The sequence below is a fragment of the Petaurus breviceps genome, unplaced genomic scaffold (genome assembly GCF_028583685.1).
Source record: "Petaurus breviceps papuanus isolate PSGF00001 unplaced genomic scaffold, PetGlider_PUasm1.0 148475, whole genome shotgun sequence".
Lineage (NCBI taxonomy): Eukaryota > Metazoa > Chordata > Mammalia > Diprotodontia > Petauridae > Petaurus > Petaurus breviceps.
The window spans coordinates 12149-23796 of record NW_027185708.1 but is presented as its reverse complement, the minus strand read 5'-3'; positions in this window follow the sequence as shown (position 1 = coordinate 23796).

Genomic DNA, 11648 nt, shown 5'->3' with positions numbered 1-11648 from the left:
AGTCAGCTGGGTAACTCAACTCGTCCTCTCCTCCCTCCCCTCCCCAGCCCTTCCCTCCCTGAGGGTGGTCTGCCCAAAGGAAGACCTTAGACTTCTGGGAGAGAGCAATTGGAAGTACGAGTTTTGAGATTTCTTTCATTCTCCATCATGGTACCATCATGTGGGCAGAGCAGGGTTGAGCCGTTTGCCAAGTCTCCAGTTATGTGCTGACCTGCTTTTTCCTTCTAAGATTTTCACGGGTCACGCTACCAAAGCAGTAGCTGTTGCTTTATTTGGCGAACGGAAGCGGGGAGAGCCTTGAGGCTTGAGAGGGGTGGTGTGCACGTACCCCTCAGGGCATTGCGCCTAGGACTCTGGGCACATATTCCTTGTCACTATTCAGTTTTAATGTATATTCCTGGGAATCCCATGCATCCTAATCTTGCACTAAAGCCAGCTAATAAATGATTTTTAAGTAATACTGGCATATTTTTAAAAAAAGTTCCACATAAGAGTTAGGCCCCACTTTTGGGGAAAAATTGGCATAAAATTTGCAGCAATTTTGTGGTGAAATATGGTATTCCTAAGCAGAAGGTAATATAATGAGAGAGATTAATAAAATAAATATTGATTAACAACTCTCCTTCTCCCCTGGCCTAATAGAAAAAAGCTGTTGAAGTGAAAGGAGATTCAAGACCTGGGCAGAAGAATCTATGTTACAGATTCTCCTTTGTTTTCGACTTCATCTAATCCAGGTTTGCAATGTCAGCAAGCTTTACTAATGACAAGGCCTTCGTGGTCATTAAGGGGGTACTAAGGAGGTGCAGTGTCGAAGTCCCAACTCATTCCACCATTTCAGTTGTGTCCAGTCCCTTGTAACTCCATCTGGGGTTTTCTTGATAAAGATACTGGAGTGGTTTGCCTTTTCCTTCTCCAGAGCATTTTACAGATGAGAACCTGAGGCAAACAAGGTTAAGTGACTTGCCCAGGGTCAAACAGCTAGTAAGTGTCTGAGGTTAGATTTGAACTCAGGAAAAATCAGTCTTCCTGAGTTCAGGCTGTGTATTCTATCTATTGCACCACGTGGCTGCCTTCCTGTGCCACCTAGCTGCCTCCTAGTCCATGCTACCTGCTGATTGAATGCCCCTGACGTCTTTTTCCTGTTCAGTACTTGTGAATCTACCTAGCAACCGAATTACAGAGATCTAGACTCTTAATGGGAGAATGCATTCCACTATATATCTGAGTAACCATTTACTTGTGCATCTTTTGGACTTCAGGGTTGGGGAACTGCATGCTTACATGGCTATGAATAATAAACTGCCTGATGTGTGATCTTTTGCCTGCTTATGTTCCTTCTTGGTACCTCACCCTGAACTCTTCATGCCCAGGAAATGGATATAAAATGACCCCCAATCTTGGGTAGCCTGTTTCTGTTTCTGTAGGGACAGGACCGAGGCATGAGAAAGGAGAAAGAGATAATTAAGAATCACATAGATTTCAAATCATCTATAAATATTAACTTAATTGTTGGCAAATGTAGTTGACTATAAGTCTGAGATCATTGTCTAATGACAAATGAGTGGATATCCTCTAAGAGGAATAGAAGCATTTCAATCTTTACATTTTCATTTCAAACAGCACCAGGAAACAAAAGGTAATTGTAGCTAAATAGAAGGATAACCAATGGAGTTTTGCTTGAAGAGGCAAATAGTGGAGCTTGGAGGATCATAGCTCTAGATCTCGGAGAATCTCAGAGACCATCTCATCCAAGCCCCTCACTTTGCAAGTGAGGCAGCTGAGGCCCTGGGAGGTTAAATGACTTTGTTCAAGATCACACAGGTTGGGGCAGAGTAGAAACAGGACTTCCATGTGGCTCCCACTTCCACCTCCTCCAATACATGTAAAAAATTACTCTAAACAAACTTTAGAGCTACAGAAGCCAAAAAGTGACAGAGAAACTAACCTCCCACTGGAGATAGCCCGGCAGGCAAGTGGGAAGGGGCCATCCCACTGCTCTGGAAGCAGAGCCCAGCCCCGTGTAAGTCTGAGGTTTTAGCTTCAGGGTGGCCTGACCAGCCATGGCTAGAGGGACTTCAGGAGAGAAGATCACCAGCAGCTGTCAGCGGTTTTCAGAATTATCAGCCCATAAATGCCAAAGACAAAATAAGAAGTCAGTGGACTTTGGGAATGGGGGTTGGGCAGTGCAGTCCAGCCTCTGCTCCCTGGAGGGAGAAGCTGCTGAGGTGTGGGGCCACTGCCACATGGCTGCTTCAGAGCTCCTGGCCTGCACATTGTAGGGGAACCAAGCAACCATTCTGAGGGGTAATCACTCTTGCTTTAACCTGCTTGGATCTGGATTCCTGTCATGGGTGGTGGTCCTGGGGTGCATGACCAATGTGCCAGAGCCAGTGGAGGCTTCTGAGAGGGCACCCAACTAATAGCTCCGGCAGTTGAGAAAACTCCAGTGATTTGAGACAAAGCTCTCCTCTCTGAAAGGAGAGTTCTACAGTGGCAAAAAGCTCAAAAGTCAAATAATTGAGTGACAACAAGGAAGCAAAGCAAGCTCAGCAATCCAACTTTAGACTCCTATTTTGGAGTCAAAAAGGATCAAAGGATGGAACAGGAGAAAGACAATGAAGTCAGAACTCCTGCACCAAAGGCTTCCAAGAAAGATATGAACTGGTTACAGACCATAGAGGAGTTTAAAAAGGATTTTGAAAACCAAATAAGAGAAGTGGAGGAAAAATTGGGAAGAGAAATGAGAATTATGCAAGAAAATCATGAAAAGAGAGTCAACAAACTGACTGAAGAAAATGCCTTAAAAAATAGACTAACACAAATGGCAAAAGAGGCTCAAAAGCCAATGAGGAGAAGAATGCCTTAAAAAGCCAAATTTGCCAGATGGAAAAAGAATCTCAAAAGCTCACTGAAGAGAATCATTCCTTCAGAATTAGATTGGAGCAAATGGAAGCTAGTGACTTTATGAGAAATCAAGATACTATTAAACAGATCCAAACAAATGAAAAAATAGAAGACAATGTGAAATATCTCATTGGAAAAACCACTGACCTGGAAAATAGGTCCAGGAGAGAAAATTTAAAAATTATTGAACTACCTGAAAGCCATGATCAGAAAAAGAACCTAGAAATCATCCTTCAATAAATTCTCAAGGAAAATTTCCCTGGTGTTTTAGAACCAGAGGGCAAAATAGAGGTTGAAAGAATCCACCAAACACCTTCTGAAAAAGATCCCAAAAAGAAAACTCCTAGGAATATTATAGCCAGGTTCTGGAATTCCCAGATCAAGGAGAAAATATTACAAGCAGCCAGGAAGAAACAATATGAATATTGTGTAAACACAATCAGGATAACACAGCATCTGGCAGCTTCTACACTGAGGGATCAAAGGACTTGGAATATGATATTCCAGAGGTCAAAGGAGCTGGGATTAAAACCAAGAATCGCAATCATGTTTCAGGGAAAAATATGGTCATTCAGTGGAATAGAGGACTTTCAAGCATTCATGATGAAAAAAACAGAGTTGAATAGAAAATTTGACATTCAAATTCAAGAAGCAAGAGAAGCATGAGAAGGTAAACAGGGAAAAGAAATCATAAGGAACTTATCAAAGTTGAACTATTAACATTCCTACATGGAAAAAACAATAATTATAACTTATGAAACTTTTCTCAGTATGAGAATAGATGAAGGGAATATAAATGTATATATATATATATGCAAGCATATATATATATGTTGTATATGAGGAGGGTATATGGGCCTAGGAATATATATGTGAGTGTGTGTATATATGTGTACAGGTATACATAGATAGAGGGCACAGGACCAATTGAATAGGAAGGGATGATATTTAAAACGTGAAATTGAGAAGTGAGAGAGGAACATGAGAGGAGATGGGGAGAGACAGAATGTGGTAAATTATCTCATATAGAAGAGGCAAGGAAACTTGCCTCCCCTACAGTGGAGGGGAAGAACAAACAAGAAGGCAAAAGGGAATGAGTAAACCTTACTCTCATTGAATTTGTCTTAGGGAAGGAATGACATACACACTAAATAGGGTATCTCACTCTACAGGAGAGTAGGGGGGAAGGGGATGAGGGAGAGGATGATGCAGGGGAGGGCAGCTTGGAGGGGGGAGGGAAGTTGGAAGCACCCACTTTTGAAAAGGGACAGGGTCAAAGTAGAGAACAGAACTAGTGCGAGGTGAGATAGGAGGAAGGGAAATGTAGTCAGTCTTTCACAATATATTCACTATGGAAATGTTTTGTATAGCTGCATGTGTACAACCTATATTGAATTGCTTATCTTCCCAGTAAGGGTGGGTGATGAGGGAGGAAGGGAAAGAATCTGGAATTCAAAGTTTTAAAACGAAATGTTTAAAAAAATATTATTTTTTTTACATGCAACTGGGAAATAAGATATACAGCCACTGGGGCATAGAGATCCATCTTGCCCAACTGGAAAGTCAGAGGGGGGATGGAGGAGGTGTGATAGTAATGGCAATTAAAGATTCCCCTGTATTGGCTTGGTTTTCAAATTGATTGTGTTAAAACCTAGAGCTTGTTAATCCCACCTGTGGGATGGACTTTTTGATGTGAAAAGAAAGTCCTGAACTGGGAGGAGCTGGTGATGTAGATTTGGAGAGACGAGAGAGGCGGAAGATCTTTTTGGAAGCAGCACCTCGTGTAGAGAGGGAGAGACTAAGGGAATTGCTGGTGGCCGCTTTGAATTGCCCTGGACTTTTGAGACCTGCCCCCTGAGCTGCCAAGGACTGAGGAGACATGGCTGTTTTGCTGGTACTTTGTCTGTCTGTTTTGATGTTGTTTTGCCAGATTTGTCCACTGGTGAAAGACAGTCCTGTTGTTGAAGAAGTCCTGCAACCTGGCTTTTGGTTAAGAAGCCCTGAGACTGTCCTGCAGACAGAGAGTGAATACTGTCCACTGGTGAAGGACAGTGCTGTTGTTGCAGGGGTCTGGGAGCCTTTCTGTTGGTTCAGAAGCCCTGAAGAAGGATTTTCTTGTTGTATGTTTACAGAAATCCTGGGAGAGGGCTTTGCTAATGTGTGCAGGGGTTCTAGGACTGTTCTACAGACAGAGGATGAATTCATGAAGGGACTGGCAATGTATCTTATGGCCTTGCTAAGCCTCGTCTCCCCAGGAACTAAGATTGCTGAGAACTTGCCTCGTGTCAAGATGAAGAAAAGACCTCCATTTGGGTATTAAGTGCTGTGCTTAAACTTGATGTAACTCTGGGGTAGATTCAATTGTGATCCAGGGGTGGGGAACTTTTGACCTTATTGTGCTCTGTGATTGACAAATGAAGGTAATTTACTTATGTTTGGAAACTAATCTCCATTTGGGAAGAGGGGTTTTGTGGTGGACTAAATGAAGGTATAGCCTAGGGGTGGAGAAGTATTTAGAACAGGGATTTTGTAATTGATTGAATGATTGGAAGGTCCTGGGGTGGGGTAGTACTTGGAGATTATTTAATCACACTTAGTAAATGCTGTATTTTGAATGATGTCATGTTTTGATCTTCTCTGTTCTTGGTTGGTCACTGAATAAAATGGAGAGCACCTATGCTGGTATTCTGAACCTTGGGAAGTTGCCTTTCCTTGGCATTACATTACAGGAGGATATAGGAAAGAGCAGATTGGGGGAGGGGGTATTCAATGGGATTGCTGTTTTGGGGTGGTGGGTAGGGGAAAGATGGGGAGAAATTTTGCAACTCAAAATCTTGTGGAAATGAATGATGTAAACTAAAAATAAACCAAAAAATTTTAATTTGATAAAAAAAAGATCACAGTTTCTAAGAGTCAGAGGCTAGATTCGAATCCACACCCTTTGACTCCATCCACCATGCCATGTGACTTCCTTGCATACTAATTTTTATTGTTAGTCAAATGGAAATAAGAAGCATCATTTTATAGAACATTTTGCCCTGTTGTACTGCAGTGCTCATAAAAAGTATTTATAAAATGACCATCTTGACCATGGAAATAATTGTAGTTCATATACCTGCTGAGGGTGAGGAGTATGGGGTGTTGGAGTCAGCTTGAACTGAGAGTCAGTTGTTAAATTTTCAGTATGAACATTTATACCTTGGAAATCAGGGCTTGCTTTATTGTTTGGTTGATTTCTAGACTTAAGGTGATGGAGAAAATCTTAATAATGCAGATAAAGTTTTAAATTAATTTAAATTTAGAATTGTGTTGTATTTTTTCCAGAGAGCCTGCTATTAAACATTCACCAGTATACTGCTGGTGAGAAGCATGAGAAAGTATGAAAAACTCCATAAGACCCTACAAATTCAAGTCATATACTCTCTGATAATCAGTAACTTTAATGTGAAGGTTGACAGGGACTTATGGAGGAAAATATTATTCATGAGTCAAAGTGAAAGAGGTCAAAGTCTTGTTGACAACAATCTTAATTCTCATCTCTTTGAAAAAAGAATTGGTCGGCTGACTAGTGTTTAACGTGAAGGTATCTGTAGATCCTATGCCACCATGGTGGGGAGGGAGGAGAGGAAGGGGGAGAAAATTTGAAACTCAAGGGACTGTGGAACTGAATGTTGTAAACTGAAAGTAAATAAATAAATTAATTTTTAAAAAAGTAAAAAAAAAACAACATAAAATTTGGTCCCAGCTTAAAAAAAGAAAAAAGAATTGGTTGGTACTAGAAATGGAGAACATCAAATAAAACAACATGAAATTAAGTTAATTGTATTTCAACAGACAGAAAATGCTTAATTTTTTTCTCTTTTGTTGAGTTGAAACATTTTAATTTTTTCCAAAGCTGAAGAATTAATTTATTCTGGTGTAAAAAATGAATTTAATAACCCCCCCTTCTTCAGCACACTGAGCTGCTCTGTTTTTCTTTCTTTCTTTTTTTTTAAATACAGTTAATTTATTTTTAGCTTTCAACATTCACTTCCATAAGATTTTGAGTTTTGAATTTTCTCTCATGACCTGTCCTCCCCTTTCCCCAGGATGGCATGCAATCTGATATGGGCTCTACTTATACATTCATAGTAAACAGATTTTCACATTAGTCATGATGTAAAGAAGAGTTAGAACTAATGGGAGAAATCAGGAGAAAGAAGAAACAAAACAAAACTACAAAAAAAAGAAGAGCAAAGAATATGCTTCCATCTGCATTCAGACTCCAGAATTCTTTCTCTGGATGTGGATAGCATTTTCCATTACAAATCCTTTGGAATTGTCTTAGATCCTTGCATTTCTGGGAAGAGCTAAGTCTATCAAAATCAGTCATCCCACAATGTGGCTGTTACCGTGTACAATGTTCTCTAAGTTCTGCTCATTTCACTCAGCATCAGTTCACGTAAGTCTTTCCAAGTTTTTCTGAGAGCATCTCGCTCATTATTTCTTAAAGTGCAATAGTCTTCCATCACAATCATATATCACAACTTGTTCAATCATTCCCAAATTAACGGATATCCCCTCAATTTTCAATTCTTTGCCACCACTAAAAGAGCTGCTATAAATATTTTTTGTACACATAGGTCCTTTTCCCATTTTTTTAATGATCTCTTTGGGATACAGAACTAGAAGTAGTATTGCTGGATTAAAAAGTATACATTGTTTTATAGCCCTTTGGGCACAGTTCCAAATTGCTCTCCAGGATGGAGAGCATTTTTCCAATTATCCCACATCTTCTCCAACATTTATCATTTTCGTGTTTTGTTATGTTAGCCTGATTAATTCTTTTAACAGATTCTTTTGGGGAAATTTTCTTTGAATTCATGATTTTTTTTTTACATCAAATGATAGTTTCAATGTTTTAGAAGGTTCTTTTTTCCTCCTAGATACTGTTCTTGTAATTTAGGAGGTGGACTGAGATCTGAGTATACCAGTTCACTTACAACTGAGTAGGATAGCTCAGGCATCTTGTTATCCTTGTCCAACTCTTTGGTTCTAGTTCTCTCTGATAATTTGTTCTTGGATCTAGTTAAAAAACAAAACAAAAGATAACTTTGTGGTAAATCTCTGTTTCCCAGTGGTGGGATCTTGTTGGTATGTTCAGTCTCTTACTAGCACCTACTCTGCTTAAAATGTCATTGCCATTCAAATTTTCCTGTGTATCTGCAGCAGTTGGAACTGATATCTGGATCTTCTAATCCATAGTTCTTTGCATGGGCTAGATAGAAGATCTTTATGTATCAGGCTACCTCTGAAAAAGTATTTACTGTTGAGTACTATGCTTACAATTTCAGTAGTTACCACTAGGTGGCTACATTTGACTGTATAGACTCAACACTAAGGCTTATCCATAACATGAAATTTAATAAGTCATTTTCTCTTGAGAAACGGAAAGCAATTCATGACTATGTATTTGAATTTTTCAGCTGAGAGTTAGGGATGAGACACACTGTGTTCTTCCTTTAAAATGCATCCAAAACAAAATTGATGGGAAAAGGTTGATCACTGTTAGTGAGGGCCATTGAGTGCTTCTGTTTCTAAAAGTAAAGAGAATAAATTTTGAAAGTGTGAGAGATGGCAAAGGGTTAAGTTTCCACAGGACCCAGAATGAGTTAATGAAACTTAGAAGAAACAGCACTAGCCTCTTCTCATTGGTTGCCCCCCCCCCCCCCCAATTTGGTGTGTAGATATGCACAAGTAATGGAATGAAGGATGTTTTCTTCTGACTGGGTAGAAGGGTCAAATGAATAATTATGATAATAAAGGATTGTCAACTGAAACTCTCATTGGCTGTCTCCAAATATGGTGCATAATGAGGGATTGGAAAATACTGTTCTCTGATAGGTTACTAATACATGAAAAATTATGGTAATGAGGGATTGGGATTGCTTTAAGCCAATTAGCTTGAGATTGTGAGCCCACCTCACTGACCAATGGTGAGACTGGACAGGGCAGTGGACTGGGTTAGGATTAGGGTAACAGAAGCTTGCAAGCTTCTGCAATTTGCGCTCCCTGGCTGAGGACCCTTGAGTGAGGAGGGCTGTACCCTTTCTCATGAGAAAGAATAAAGACCTTTTCTGCTTTCTGACTCAGACTCTGATTTTGAAGATCTGGCAGTGGTTTCTATGCCACACAAAAGCAAATGTAGTCCATTCCTAGAGCAACCAAATTAATCCTTCTTTAATGACTGAGAGTGTCATACCTACATTTTAAAGAAATATCAAAATTCAATTACCATTATAGTCTAGAAAACCTCGTAGAACTTTGGGTTCAAGTCTGGACATATTTGCACAAGTCTCTCCTGGTAAGAGCAAATGATTATTTGATGCTCTGGCCCTGAATAAAGGGTAGAGTTGGAGAGATAAATCCTGGCTTTAAGCAGACACAAGCAGTGGGAGAGACCCTTGGAGGGAGAGAAAGACTCTGAGAATGCTTGATTTTTGAATAATCTTTTTCTGTCTAATAGCTGTTTATGCAGTAGTCCCTCCACTTCTTTCTGCCTATTACCTTCTCTTTTTTTGGTCAGGGCTTTTTTATGGGACCTTTGGAGATATGGGATCCATATGTCTTATCTAGGATATTTTCTAGATAAAACTTCTAGCTTCCTGGTTAATTGGTATTATTTTGTGTATAATCTCTGAGATGGGAAACCAATCAGATAAATATGAACATATTCGCTTGAGGGGAATCCTGATGGGATAAAGAATGACCTCTCCCACTCCAATGTCAGAGGTTTCTATTCCTATTCTAGTATATGTTTGTGCGTGGGGTTTTCCTTCCATCTTAACTCTTTGGAATATTCCCGTTTAAGCCCAATGATCTTTAACTAAATATAAAGAACTAAATATATATAAGCCTTATATATAAAGATTATATATATATATTATATATAATATATATAAGATTAAATATAAGGAACTCTTGCTTTCAGGAGTCTGTATGTGACAGGTATGATAAATTACTGATCTTGAATATCACCATTTTCCCTCTGCTATCTCCACCCTCCCCCCCCCCCCCCCAACCCCAAGGTGGGTAGCCCAGGATGCTAAACCCCAGAGAATGGAAATAGTGATGCTCTCCAGACAGGCAGAATTGTTTCCAGCCCAGCCTCCTTAGTCATTATTGGGAGAAGTGGTACCTGTGGACTAGGGGAACACCATCCTCATTCTACCATGACTAACCACTGACCAACTGCTGCTGATGGACAAGTAAGCCCAAGAGCCCTACCGATGCCAATGCTCCCCCCCCCCAAGATCACTGGTATTGCTTCTAGTCCAGATGCCATAGCCATCACTTTGAGAAGGAATCCTTGTTTGTGTGAAGGGAACAGTCCGTAACTCCTCAACAATTGAGGAATACAGGTTAAGTTGTTTGCCTATGGTTACACAGCTAGGTATTGTCTGAGGCTAGATTTGAACTCAGGTTTTTCTGACTCTAGGTCTGTGTAATGATAATGGGAATTTGAAGATCTTCCCTGCTCCCTAATAGACTGAATGTATTCACATGAATGAAGCCTGTGGTGGGGGCAGAGTTTGCTGAAGGGTGGAGCAGAGCCCACAGGAAGCTGGAAGTCAGAGCAGCTAGAGCTGGAGGGAGGAGAGGACATACCCAAGGGGACAGCTAGGCTTGCGAGTGTTTGTTTATGGGAAGGTTAAAGGATGGTGTAGCTCCCTGCTGTGCTATGTTGCATTAACTTTTTTGTTACTATGATGGATTTAACTTTCTGGTGTTTTGATTTGGATTTCCGGTGTGTGAATAAATGTTTTGCTTCTGTTTGCTATATGGAGAGTATGTTACATTTTATGATTGAGAACTATGCTGGCATATTTGTAGTCACTGTTGGTGCTGTGAATATTGTGTTGGCACTACAGCCTGGTACCCTAATCCACTGTACCATCTAAGTGCTGTGATAACAGCTAGCATTTATATAGAGATTTCTATATGCCAGGCAATGTGCTAAGGACTTTTCAATGATTATCTCATTTGAGCCTCATGTCGTGAGCTAAATTCTATTATTATCCCTATTTTATAGTCGAGGAAACTGAGGCAAATTGAGGTTGTGACTTGACCAGGGTCATACAGCTAGTAAATGTTTGAGGCAGGATTTGAACCCAGACCTAGTGATTTATCCACTGCTCCATCTAGCTGCTAAAGTTCTTAACACCAAAGGCCTTGGCACTGTCAAATGGCTCAGGATCAGAAACATGAATTTATTAGTGGCAACATTGTAAAAGAAGATAGATGAAGTACCATCTGCTTTGCTGCTCTTCTTTATGGGAACTTTCCATCTACCTTACCACTGAAACCCCTGATACATGTTTTTTCTCCTTGAAAGCAAGGCCTTTTTCTTCTTTTCTTTGTATATTGCCAGTGCTTAGTATCATGCCTTGCTCATAGTAAGCAGATAATAAATGCTTTTCAATTTATTGATTTGTTGGCTGACTTCTCTGTTTTTTTTAAAATAAGGAATATATCTGAAACCTCATGTACTTCTGTATTAAAAAAAAGCTTTTTTAAAAGTATGCATTAAGGGGTGGCCAGGTAGCACAGTGAGTAAGAGCACCAGCTCCAGTGTCAGGATGACCTGGGGATCAAATCTGGGCTCAGATACTTAGCACCACACCCAGAAATAACTGGCTGTGTAACCTTGAGCAAGTTACCCCGATTGCTTTAAAAAAAAAAAGTATGTATTAAATTTAATATAA